Source organism: Heteronotia binoei, chromosome 2, assembly GCF_032191835.1.
Source record: "Heteronotia binoei isolate CCM8104 ecotype False Entrance Well chromosome 2, APGP_CSIRO_Hbin_v1, whole genome shotgun sequence".
Taxonomy (NCBI): domain Eukaryota; kingdom Metazoa; phylum Chordata; class Lepidosauria; order Squamata; family Gekkonidae; genus Heteronotia; species Heteronotia binoei.
In genome coordinates this window covers 88,134,991-88,147,342 of record NC_083224.1, presented here as the reverse complement: position 1 = coordinate 88,147,342, position 12,352 = coordinate 88,134,991, and the positions used below count along the sequence as shown (strand labels likewise).

At 41.7% G+C, this 12,352-nt stretch overlaps 1 protein-coding gene across 1 annotated transcript in view; it reads right to left on the bottom strand.

Moving 5' to 3' along the window:
- TBC1D22B (TBC1 domain family member 22B) overlaps nucleotides 1-12,352 on the bottom strand; it is a 63,711-nt gene that overhangs the window by 38,699 nt on the left and 12,660 nt on the right. The window lies entirely within an intron of this gene.

The window sequence follows — 12,352 nt, the reverse complement described above, 5'->3', positions numbered from 1 at the left end:
TCTTCTACTGTATTTGCAACCCCTCCCAATTTAGTATCATTGGCAAATTTAATAAGCATTCCCTCTATTCCTTCATCCAAATCATTTATAAAGATGCTGAACAAGACAGGTCCCAGGACAGATCCTTGAGGCACTCCACTTGTCACTCCTCTCCAAGAGGATGAGGAACCATTCACTTAATTGCATTAATAGTAAAACTGAGTAAGTTTAACCATTATAGACTATCTGTATTTGCTATATTTTTGCTATGTTGCACCTATTCTTCACACACTGGAGGAGCTACCCTAATTGCAACAATCACAGTATCTCTGGCCATTATTCTATCCCTAAATGCCCCAGAGAAGGTTTTGTGTGTGTGCGTCATTTATTTGCCTTTTCTTGAAATCTCCCTCTTGCTGATTATCTTGATTGAAAGGAACAAAAATGGAATGAAGCAAGCAAGGCAAGACTATTCAGTACACCATTTACCAGCTTTGGGGGAGGGGGGGGAGTGTGATAGGTGAACATTTTACCCATTTTTTCCCTTTATAAAAGTGACACATACAGTTCTCATTTCAAACTACAGCTTTGTGCTTGGCCTCCGATTATGACAGCTTTCAGTTATCAAACCTTTTGGCTGGCTTAGGCAGTTTGCTAGTATACCTTGCACTTTGCAGTAAGAATGCTATCATAATGCCACTAGTAAATATGTACTAAACTGGGGCAGGGATTTTTTGGTTTGTTTTTCCAGATTTCATTAAACATTAATGGGCTTCCTTTTGGGCAATTTAAATAGGTTTGGTTTTTTTAAATGTAACACAAAGGATTTCAATACTCATTACTGGAACATATAGAAACCTTACACAAAACCTTTAAAATAACATGGAAGCAATTGCAGATAGTATACCATATTGAAGTTATGACAAAAACGTTCCCAGTCTTTTATGCTGATTAATCTCTACCTCACTCCCAGTGCTTTGTGTTTGCTAAAATTCCCTGGTTCCCATTTTGAGAATTCCCCATACAACTCCTTCCACACACAAAGCAATCCTGCTACCACAGCCTTGTAGTGGGAAACTAACACAAAATGCCTTGTCATGTCATTGTTTGGTGGCAAGTAATGTGAGCACAGCACAGCAACAATACTCCATTAAGTCACTCATGACCCCCTAAATATATGCTAACATAAGAGAAACCATACTGGATCAGGCCAATGGCCCATCTAGTCCAACACTCTGTGTCACACAGTGGCCAAAAAAACCAGGTGCCATCAGGAGGTCCATCAGTGGGGCCAGGACACTAGAAACCCTCCCACTGTTGCCCCTCCCAAGCAACAAGAATACAGAGTATCACTTGCCCCAGACAGAGAATTCCAACAATACGCTGTGGCTAATAGTCGCTGATGGACCTCTGCTCCATGTGTTTATCCAATCCCCTCTTGAACCTGGCTATGCTTGTAGCTGCCACCACCTCCTGTGGCAGTGAATCCCACATGTTAATCACCCTTTGGGTGAAGTACTTCCTTTTATCCGTTCTAACCCAACTGCTCAGCAATTTCATTGAGTGCCCACAAGTTCTCATATTGTGAGAAAGGGAGAAAAGTACTTCTTTCTCTACCTTCTCTATCCCATGCATAATCTTGTAAACCATCAATTTATGGTCAGCTGGAAAGAACCAGCTGAATATCCCTGGGCCAAGGGAGGCCAGATTGGAGACCACCCGGGATCGGGCCTTCTCCATTGCAGCTCCACTGCTATGGAATCAACTCCCGGAGGAGGTACGGGCCCTGCGATGCTTAGATCAATTCCGCAGGGCCTGTAAGACCTACCTCTTCAAAATAGCCTTCACCTAATACCGAGCCAAGAAAGTGCCGCTGGATATGTTTTTTTAGCCACTGAATTTATTAAAGATCTAAGTTATAGCACCAAAATTAATTTAAATACAATTTGTAAACTGATTTATGATGATTTTATATTTATAAGTGTAATTACTATGTATGATTTTATTGTATTATATTCGTATGTTGTGAACCGCCCTGAGCCTGCCCTTGCGGGGAGGGCGCGATACAAATAAAAAGTATTATTATTATTATACAGGGGTATTATGAATTTGTTTTCAATTCCCTTCCTAATAATTCCCAGCATAATGTTGGTCTTTTTTATTGCAGTTGCGCACTGTCTTGGCATTTTCAGTGAATTATCTACCACGACCCCAAGATCTTTCTTTTGGTCAGTCTCCTCCAGTTCACACCCCATCAACTTGTATTTATAGTTAGGATTTTTGGCCCCAATGTACATTATCTTGCACTTGGCCACACTGAACCTCATTTGCCATGTTGACGCCCACTCACCCAGCCTCAACAGATCCCTTTGGACTGCCTCACAATCAATGTTCCCTCTAAGCTGCAGAGACTTGTGAGCAAAATTCTACTTTGTGAGCTACTGGCATTAAAGTTGTGAGCTACTGGCATTGAAGTTGTAAGCTACTGCATTGACATTTCAGAGAGCTCTGGGATAGAGCAGAGAAGTGCTACAAGGGTGAGATTTGTGGCTCAGCAGCTGGGGAAGTTGCTGAAAACTTCTGAGTTTGTGTGGAGGGCTGAAGGTGAAGGTGATTGAATGTGATTGTTGCTGATTGATTAGGAGTGGCTGTGTTCCCCACCCTCTTTGCATTATTAAGTTGAGCCTTGCCAGGCAGTTAAAGGGCTCTTGGCCTGTGGCTCTTAGCCTGGGGACTGTGTAAGGACCAGGAACCCAGATTCCATGTGTTCCCAATAAGGTAAGTAGATTCTCCAGACGGGGAACCACATAAACAAGCAGGGTTTAAAAGGGGACTGTATATTTTTAAAAAGCTATCATGAAGGTAGAATGCCAGCAGGGGGGTGGGGGCTTTCCAGTGTTCTGCACTGAGGGTCACAGGACAGAAGTCTTGGGTGTGTTCTCGATGCAAGGAGCTCCTGGTCCTCAGGGATCGAGTTCGTATCCTTGAGGCCGAGGTGACTGACCTGGAGAAGCAGTGACAGTCAGCTAGGTACTCGGAGAAGACTCTCGGGGATGTGTTACATGAGCCCCGCTCTGAACGTGGCAGCCCCGTTGCTGCCAGGGAGCATGAGGGTCGAGAGGGAACAGGGCACTGGGCTGAGGATAAGGGGAATGCACCCTCAGAAGGGACCTCTTCTTCAGTTTGTGAGCGGGAATCCTTTCGCACCAAGGAACCATCCCTGGGCGGGGGGGGGGGTGTCTTGGTAGTTGGTGATTCAATCCTTAGGCAAGTAGACAGCTGGGTGGCAAAACCGTGTACTGACCGTATGGTGACTTGCCTGCCTGGTGTGAAGATAGCAGACATTACGCGTGTAGTAGATAGACTGATAGACAGTACTGGGGAGGAGCCAGTGGTCATGGTGCATGTTGGCACCAACAATGTGGGGAAATGCAGTCGTGAGGTCCTGGAGGAAAAATTTAGGCTGCTAAGCAGGAGACTTAAGGCCAGGACCTCTAAGATAGTCTTCTCAGAAGTGCTACCTGTTCCACGTGCAGGGCTGGAGAGACAGGCACAAATTAGAAGTCTCAATGTGTGGATGAGACGATGGTGTAAGGAGGAAGGGTTTAAGTTTGTTAGGCACTGGGATGCTTTCTGGAACAAGCGGGAGCTGTGCAAAAAAGACAGTCTCCACTTGTCCCCAAATGGAACCAGGCTGCTGGCACTTAAAATCAAAAAGGTGGCAGAGCAGTTTTTAAACTAAATCTTGGGGGAAAGCCTACAGGAGATGAAATGTCTCTGGTTCGGGAGGACTCATCTCAAAGAGATGAAGGGTTAGCTGTTACTTTTCTACTGGGTAATGGATCAGAGTTGTCCACTGACATGGTGACAAACAGTATGGACTGCCTGCCAGAGTCTCGCGGCAGGAGGAAGGTGGCGGGCCTAGCTTGCCTGGGAAATTATAGATATTTGTACACAAATGCTAAAAGTGTTCAAAGTAAAATTGGTGAGTTGGAATGTTTAGTGTTGGGAGAAAACATAGACATTATGGGAATTTCAGAAACTTGGTGGAATGAGGAGAATCAGTGGGACATGGTGATTCCTGGATATAAGTTATATTGGAAGGATACGGAGGGAAGAGTTGGAGGTGGGGTGGCTCTGTATGTCAGAGGGGACATACGGTCCAGTAAGACTGAGGTCAGAGAATTAGATTCCCTTCTAGAAATGCTTTGGGTTGAAATAGAGGGCCCAAAAGGAAATTTAATTATGAGAGTTTGTTATCGCCCACCAAATCAAAAGATAGAGGACGATTATAATATGATGGAAGGCTTAAAGATAGTGCCTAGACGTAAAAACTGTGTCGTCATAGGTGATTTTAACTACCCACAGATTGACTGGGTCAATATGTGTTCTGGTCGAGAGAAAGAGATTGAGTTTCTAGATGCTCTCAATGACTGTGCTATGGAGCAGATGGTCTCTGAACCTACCAGGGGTGGGGCGATCCTGGATTTGGTCCTAAGTAATGCCCAAGACTTGGTGAGAGATGAAAAAGTGATCACACCGCTTGGGAGCAGTGACCATAACGTTATTGATTTCACCGTTTGTATAAATAGGGAGTTGCCCCAAAAGACCAGCACAACCATGTTTAACTTTAAAAGGGGTAAATTCTCTGAGATGAGGAGGCATGCGAAGAGGAAACTGAAAGGAAAGGTAAATATAGTCCAAACCCTTGGGGAAGCTTGGAGGCTATTTAAAACTACAATCCTAGAAGCTCAGATAAAATATATACCACAAGTTAGGAAAGGCACAAACAGGTATAAGAAAAGGCCTGCATGGTTAACAAACAAAGTAATGGAAGCTGTAAAAGGTAAGAAGGACACCTTTAAGTGGTGGAAAGCTAGCCCAAATGAGATTAATAAAAGGGAATACAGGATGTGGCAAATCAAATGCAAGACTGTGATCAGGCAGGCAAAAAGGGACTATGAGGAGCATATTGCAAAAAACATAAAGACCAACAATAAAAATTTCTTCAAATATATTAGAAGCAGGAAACCATCCAGGGAGGCAGTGGGGCCCTTGGATGACCAAGGGGTAAAAGGATTACTGAAGGAGGATAGGGAAATGGCTGAGAAGCTGAATGCATTTTTTGCCTCAGTCTTCACTGTGGAAGATGAGAAGTGTTTGCCTGCTCCAGAACCACTTATTTTGGAAGGGATGTTGAAAGACCTGAGACAGATTGAGGTGACAAGAGAGGAGGTCCTACAACTGATAAACGAATTAAAAACTAATGTCACCAGGTCCAGATGGCATACATCCAAGAGTTCTGAAAGAACTCAAAGTTGAACTTGTGGATCTTCTGACAAAAATATGTAATCTTTCATTGAAATCTGCCTCCATTCCTGAGGACTGGAAGGTAGCAAATGTCACCCCCATCTTTAAAAAGTTGTAGGACCTCCTCTCTCATCACCTCAATCTGACTCAGGTCTTTCAACACTCCTCCCAAAATCAGTGGTTCTGGAGTGGGCAAACACTTCTCATCTTCCACAGTGAAGACTGAGGCAAAAAATGCATTCAGCTTCTCAGCCATTTTCCTGTCATCTTTCAGTAATTATTTTACCCCTTGGTCATCCAAGGGCCTCACTGCCTCCCTGGCTAGTCTCCTGCTTCTAATGTATTTGAAGAAAATTTTATTGTTGGTCTTTATGTTTTTTGCAATATACTCCTCATAGCCTCTTTTTGCCTGCCTGATCACAGACTGCTTCCTGCACATGAGGTATTCAGAACCTAGTGTTTATGGATTCCATCGTAACTTGAGGAGACGCAAGCCTAGTCAGGGGTAGTAACAGAGAACGATATAAAAAGACCAGAGAGGCAACTTCGTTAGTCTATGCAGCCAAGCTAAACAGGAGTTGCTAGTTTTTAAGATGCCACTGGACATTTTTTCTAGCTCCAAGTTTGATTGGTCAGAACTCATCTCATATGTACTGTATTTACTCAAAAGGAAGATAGAACTTATAACATTTTTAGCTTTCTAAATTTTCAACATTTTGCTGGATTAGAGCTATAACATCTTTTGTTGGAAAAGTGAGACTTCCTAGTCTAGAGAAAGAACTGGGGACTAGGGAGAGGGGTTTAACAATGCATTCCTAAGAAGTTACACTCCTCTAAACACATGGATTTCAAGGACTGAGGAAGGTGTAATTCTGTTTAGGACTTTTACCTGAGCCTCTAACTAGTAGGGAGGGGGGTTGAAAAGCCAGCCACTTGTCTTTTTAAATCTGAAACAGTGATCCAATACTACTTGTGAGCAATTACAATGCTAAGAAGTACAAAAAGCTAAAGTAATTATTTGGTTCCGTAGTCTATATTATTTATTGTATATTATTATGTAATAATTTTTGTTTATACTGCTACCTGTTTTAGAAGAAGTTTTAAATTCAGAGTCATCAGCTTTTATGTATAACCTCTTTTTTAGGGGGTTGTCTTCCTTTTGAGTAAATTTAATTACACCTCTGTTTCTGGATTTGAAATGGAGTGAAACTGCATTAATTAGCATGTGTGAAAGTGCCCAGTCTGCGACAGTTGAGCTCTTAGAACAGTCATGGGCCTTTTATTGTCAAGACTGACAACACAGGCCCTTGTTAGGGGTTTCTTTATGGAACTAACTATGTGCTTCTATGTTTTAGAAATCTGAAGAAAATAATCTAACTTTTACGGCAACATAGCTCTAGGAGTTCCTGAATTATATTTATGATAAACTGCATTTATGATAATCAGCTACATGCTCCCAGATATAGCACACCATTCCTCCTTGCTATATATAAAGTTCCTGGAATAGATTAAGTCCATTCAGACCTGACTGAAAATGCATTATCTGTAGGCATCAGTAAATATTCAAGAGGATTAGACTAGCAGAAAGATTCTGAGCTATACAGCAAAATCACCTTTTTGTTATTAATTCTTGGTATTCTGTTAATTGCAGTTCCTAGTCTAGCTAGAGGTTTTCTCATAAGTTTAGCTCTGCCATTAACAAAGCTACATGGACTTAGACAAGTGACACTGCTACAGTGATAATTTATTCTCTATTGTGCTACAGAGAACACTGACAAGGGATGATTTCTTGCCATATATGCATAGAGCAATTGGTCTAACATGTAACTAATTTTTCTAGGTTTCCTAGAAGAAACCAAGTCAAATGGTACCATTCCCAGTCACTCATCATAACACACTTATAGAAATCAAACTGTTCTCTTAAAGGTAGCTAGATGCAATTAAATGAAGTAGAAATATCACTATTCAACAGATTCAACAGATTTTAAATAGAAAATAAATCAGATAACAGGATCCAGGTGCCCATTGTCTTGGCTATTCACTTTTTTTAATATACAGGGAAGAATTTCTGTTCTTGCAGAACTTCAGCCTCATTTATATGTAATGAAATGTAAGCTGCTCTTTCCTGATTACATGAGAATCCAGTAGCACTCTGAAGACTAACATTTATTTATGGACTGGTTTTAAGTAGCTAGGTGTGGAGGACAACCTTCGGGCCCATCTTGTAGCAGACTCAGCTTCTCTCCAACAACCATGGCTCACCTAACAAACCCAGCAACCAAACCTGCAACAAATCTAGATACCAATTTTGTCCCCACATACATTCAAATATTTTTACAGGACCCAATAATATCAGTCACATTACCTTGAATTCATCCACTTCTTCATCCTCTGGTTCAATACATGCTGTCTTTCTACTCTCTATATTGGACAAACAGGACAACTCCCACACAAAAGAATAAATGGACACTAGTCTGATAATTACAATATTCAGAAACCAATGAGGGGAACATTTCAACCCACCAGGATATACTGCAGCTGATTTACTGTCTGCCTTCAAAAGCACTACACAGTTAAATCTAATGCTTCAGAGCAGATTTAGAATCCATCCACAAATTCAAGGCAATGTAACTACCCCCACTCCAGGCTTCACCGGGATCTTGGATTCCTAGTTTGCTGTAGGTGCTAGTAGCTCGCATATCCCCACCCCTTAGATGTTGGGTTTTTTCCCATTAAATCATTTCATCCTGCATTATATTTAATGTTTATTCTACTTTGTTTTTGTTTGGGAACCTACTCTGGGTGAATTGATTTCTCTTGTGATCAGATTTTGTTTTACACCAGCCTTTCTTAGTAACATTCTTATTCATCTCCTTCTGCTAGGTGTTCATCCAAGCCTAATTGACTTCTGTGCATTTGAGGAAGACAGCACCAACTCACAAAAACTTATGCTAAAATAAGTAGTTAGTCTTTAAGTTCTTCTAGACACCTGTGTATTCATTTGACAACAGACTAATGTGGCTACCCATCAGGAATTATTTTCTTTCCCATTCTATCTACCAATACAAAATATGATATCACCATATTTCAAATTTATCCATTCCTTCAAACAACAACCAATAATACGGAAACGGCTGGGGAAATGAGGGTGTTACACTGCATCATGCATTTTATATTATCAGATATCATTCAGAAGAATGGAAAAGGAGACTGACAGTTGTTTTGGGCAACAACAATGCATCTTTTGACATCTAGTTCTGGTCATGGCCTTTCCAGATAGCCTTTGCAAGGGAGATGTGCAGTGATCCTTACTGTCCTTCGCTCTCTTCCCACTACCAGTATATCACTTCAGAATAAAGAATGCAAACTGAGGATACTCCTGCAAAACAAATCTATGTGCATACACTTGCTTTAATCGTTTAGTCTGAGCATTTCCATGGTGCAGAAAAGCATAGTACACACCACAATGTCATTTGGGTGTGAGGAGAAATACAGCTAGCCACATTTAAACTGAAGCTTTTCTAGGATTTTGGACCAACCTTCACACACAATAGAACACACCAAACTCTATGAGAATGAGATACTGAACTTACTGTGAGCCTGAGGGCCTCTTTTCATTAGTAGATTGGATTCTAAATGCAGCCTTGTGAGGGTTACTCCTCCCACCTTGGTCCACAGGCAAAGGCTGTGTTGAATAACTGAGTGGACAATACTTCCATTTCTGATGGTGGCAAACCTTTAGTGTATTGATTACCAATTAGTTTCTCAGTTCCATTCAAGGTACCAGTTATCACCTACAAAGCCTTTCATGGTCTAGGACTTGCATATCTGCGGGATCACCTCTCCTGATATGTTTCAGGTTACATTCATCTGCGCAAAGCCTTCTGTAGATTAGATAAGATGGGTAAAATCAACAACTGCCTGTATCTGAGCCTTCTCTGCTGCGGTGGAATGGCCTGCCTGACAAGGTGAGGAAAGCTTCCATCCATATATCCATCACAAAGATTCTTCGCCTTTGTAATTCAGTTTTATTGTATTATTGGTTGTACTTATTATATTGCTGTATTGTATTTTTTAAAATTTGCACAATCCATCTCAAGTCTCAGCATGAAAGACACTATATGAAGTAAACAACACTACAGATGATACTGCATATAAAGGTAGTCTATTGCTTTTGTTTATGATCCTTATACTACACAAACAGGTTCCATTTCCCATTAAGATTCTGGCCACAATCTCCATAGAGAAAGATTCTCTCCAATGAAAAGAAACCCTTATGGAGGAGAATGTCCTTGAGAGGAATATAGAACAGTTATGACAACCTGGGTAGGAAATGTCCAAGGAACCTATGGGGGAAGTATTCACTGAAGTGCTGAATGGCCAAGACAAAAGCATTGAGCTTGTAGTGCCTGAAAATCTGTAGGTAGTGACCCTGGTAGCTGCCTTACAAATCTTCAAGGTAGTGACCCTGCTAGCTGCCTTACAAATCGTCTGGAAAAGGCTGCCAAGATTGCTCTGCCTCTGGTTGAACGGGCAATAAGAAATCAGGATATGTTGGGTGCCTCATATCAGGAAAATCCAGGCTTTTATCCACCAAGCATTCATAGTTTTAAAGACCTTCCTTCACATGGAAGAGGGATGAAATGGAACAAAGAACATGTCTAAGGGTGCAATCACACATGCTAAATAATGCAGTTTCAATCCACTTTCAATGCACTTTCCAACTGGATTTTGCCACGTGAACTGGCAAAATCCAGTTTGAAAGTGCATTGAAAATAGATTTAAACTGCATTATTTAGCATGTGTGATCACAGTATAAGAATTAGAAGACTACCGTGCAATTAATGTCTATTTAAAAGCTCTGTTCCTGTTCAATTTGTGGCAATTTGTATCATGAGGGAAGTTTGAATGAGGACTGAATGAAATGAGCACTAGCTTTTGGCTTCTATAGAACACGGAATTCACACTGGTATTGGGATCCAACCCCTCCATCCCCAGGATCTCTGTGGAAATGTCAAGCTCTTTTCTGATGGAGAGAGTACTGAGTTCTTGTACTCTTCTGACTGATGTCACAATGAACAAGAAAGCAGCTTTGTACAAGAGAATATGGAAGGGGGCATCTGTCTGATGGATTCCAGAGGATCTTGGTACAGGGCCATGAGGACCATGTAATGTCCCATGTGGGAAAAATATGTACCCACAGGAGGGCTGTAAAAGGATACATCATTCTGGAACCACAGATATGAGGATGAATGAAAAGGGAGAGCCCTTTCCTTGGCCTTTGATGGTAGTAGAGCAGCTGCCTGTCTTCGAAGAATATCTGGAAAAATTAATTCCTGAAGGTAGTCATGGAAAAAGTCTAATACTTCCATCACTTTTTGCTGTTTATAATAATAATAATTTTTAATTTATATCCTGCCCTCCCCGCCGAAGCAGGCTCAGGGCGGCTTAGAAATCCATACACTGCAAGGACACCACCAGGTAAATGCCTTCCATGCTGCCTCAAAGAATTCATTTGAAGAGTCTTCTGGAGACCACTAGAGTGTTAGCAGAAGCATTCTGGCACCCTCCTTTCAGTCTACAGGTGAAGAAACAGAGTGAGTCTGGGTTCAGCTGTTATGAGAATCCTGGAAGAAGATGCTGAAGGGTCTGCGGACGCTGAACTGCCACGGCTACCAAATTTGAGAACCATATCTATTTGGCCAACAAATAGCTATGAATACTGATTCTGCCCTCTCTTAGTTGATCTTGTTGAAGGCCCTCACAATGGGGTGGGGGGAGGTGGAAGATGGCAAGCATATAGCAAGCATTTGGATCAGGCATGACTGAGTGTTGCTGCACTCACTGTTCTGAACCTTAAACTTGTTCTTCACAAAAAGGCAAAGAGGTCAGCTCAAGCAATGGCACAAAAATCCCTTTTGGCTCATGGCTCAATGTCTCAAAGCCACATGCTAGTGGCTCAGCCAGTAGGCCTTGGTGTTGCATTTGCTACTGTTGGGCTGAGACGCCTGTGGTGTGGGGTTACACCCAATGCATCAACAGCAGACAGCATTCCTGTTTGAAATATTGTGATTTTGTCCTATTCTGGAGACTGATATATGTTTTTGCTTTGGTATTGTCTGTTAGTATATGACGCCATATTGTCATGTTAATTTTAATAATTTAGAACTGTTTTAACTATGTTTTTATAAGTATAATGGATGTAATGTGTATTTTATGTTGTGAGCCGCCCTGAGCCTGCTTCGGCGGGGAGGGCGGGATAGAAATAAAAATTATTATTATTATATTTAACAATGTGTCTTCTTTCCACTGGGAGTTTCAGTGATCCTGAGCACCAACCTATTTATGCTAAGATTGAATTGAGCACTTCCTTGGGCTAGGAAGACCCCTTCCTTGGGCTAGGAAGACTGGGCAGTGAGCACCCCATCCAGTTAGGTTGACAGCTATCGTGATTTCAGTTGGGGCTGGATCCTTGAGTTGTCTTGCCTACTTGAAGGTTCTCAATGTGAAGCCCCTAACAGAGGGGGAGAGCAATGAATCTCTGAAGGTACCAAGCCTTAGATTCACTGCTGTAAGGCTATGTTGTCTGGAAATGGAAAAAGCATCCTTTGTGTCAACATAAGCAATCACAGGGTCCCAAACTTTTGCAACAGCCATCAGGATGACTGTAGTCTTTTGGTGCATTTGCAGGATGTAACTTTCATCTTATAACTTGCTTATTCTCATTGGTGGAAAACACACTGTTCTGGTATACACACTGGTGCAAAGATGTGTTCAGATTTGAAATGGGATGAAATGACTCTATTTGTTAACTACTAACACAAAAGTTTGCAGATAACATCTATTTGTGAGGAATTCTTGGATCCCCTACTGGCTGGAGAGGGGAGCATAAGCAACCTTCTCCTAGGTATGGGTAGATGCTGATTCCCCATACTAAGGACATGCAATCAAGGCAGGCATGATGATTGAGAGATCAAGTGGAGTCTGAATGGGAGCACTCTGTACTGGCACTGAAGTTGGCTATATAAGAACTGGAGGAATCGCTTGTTCCATGAATTGATGG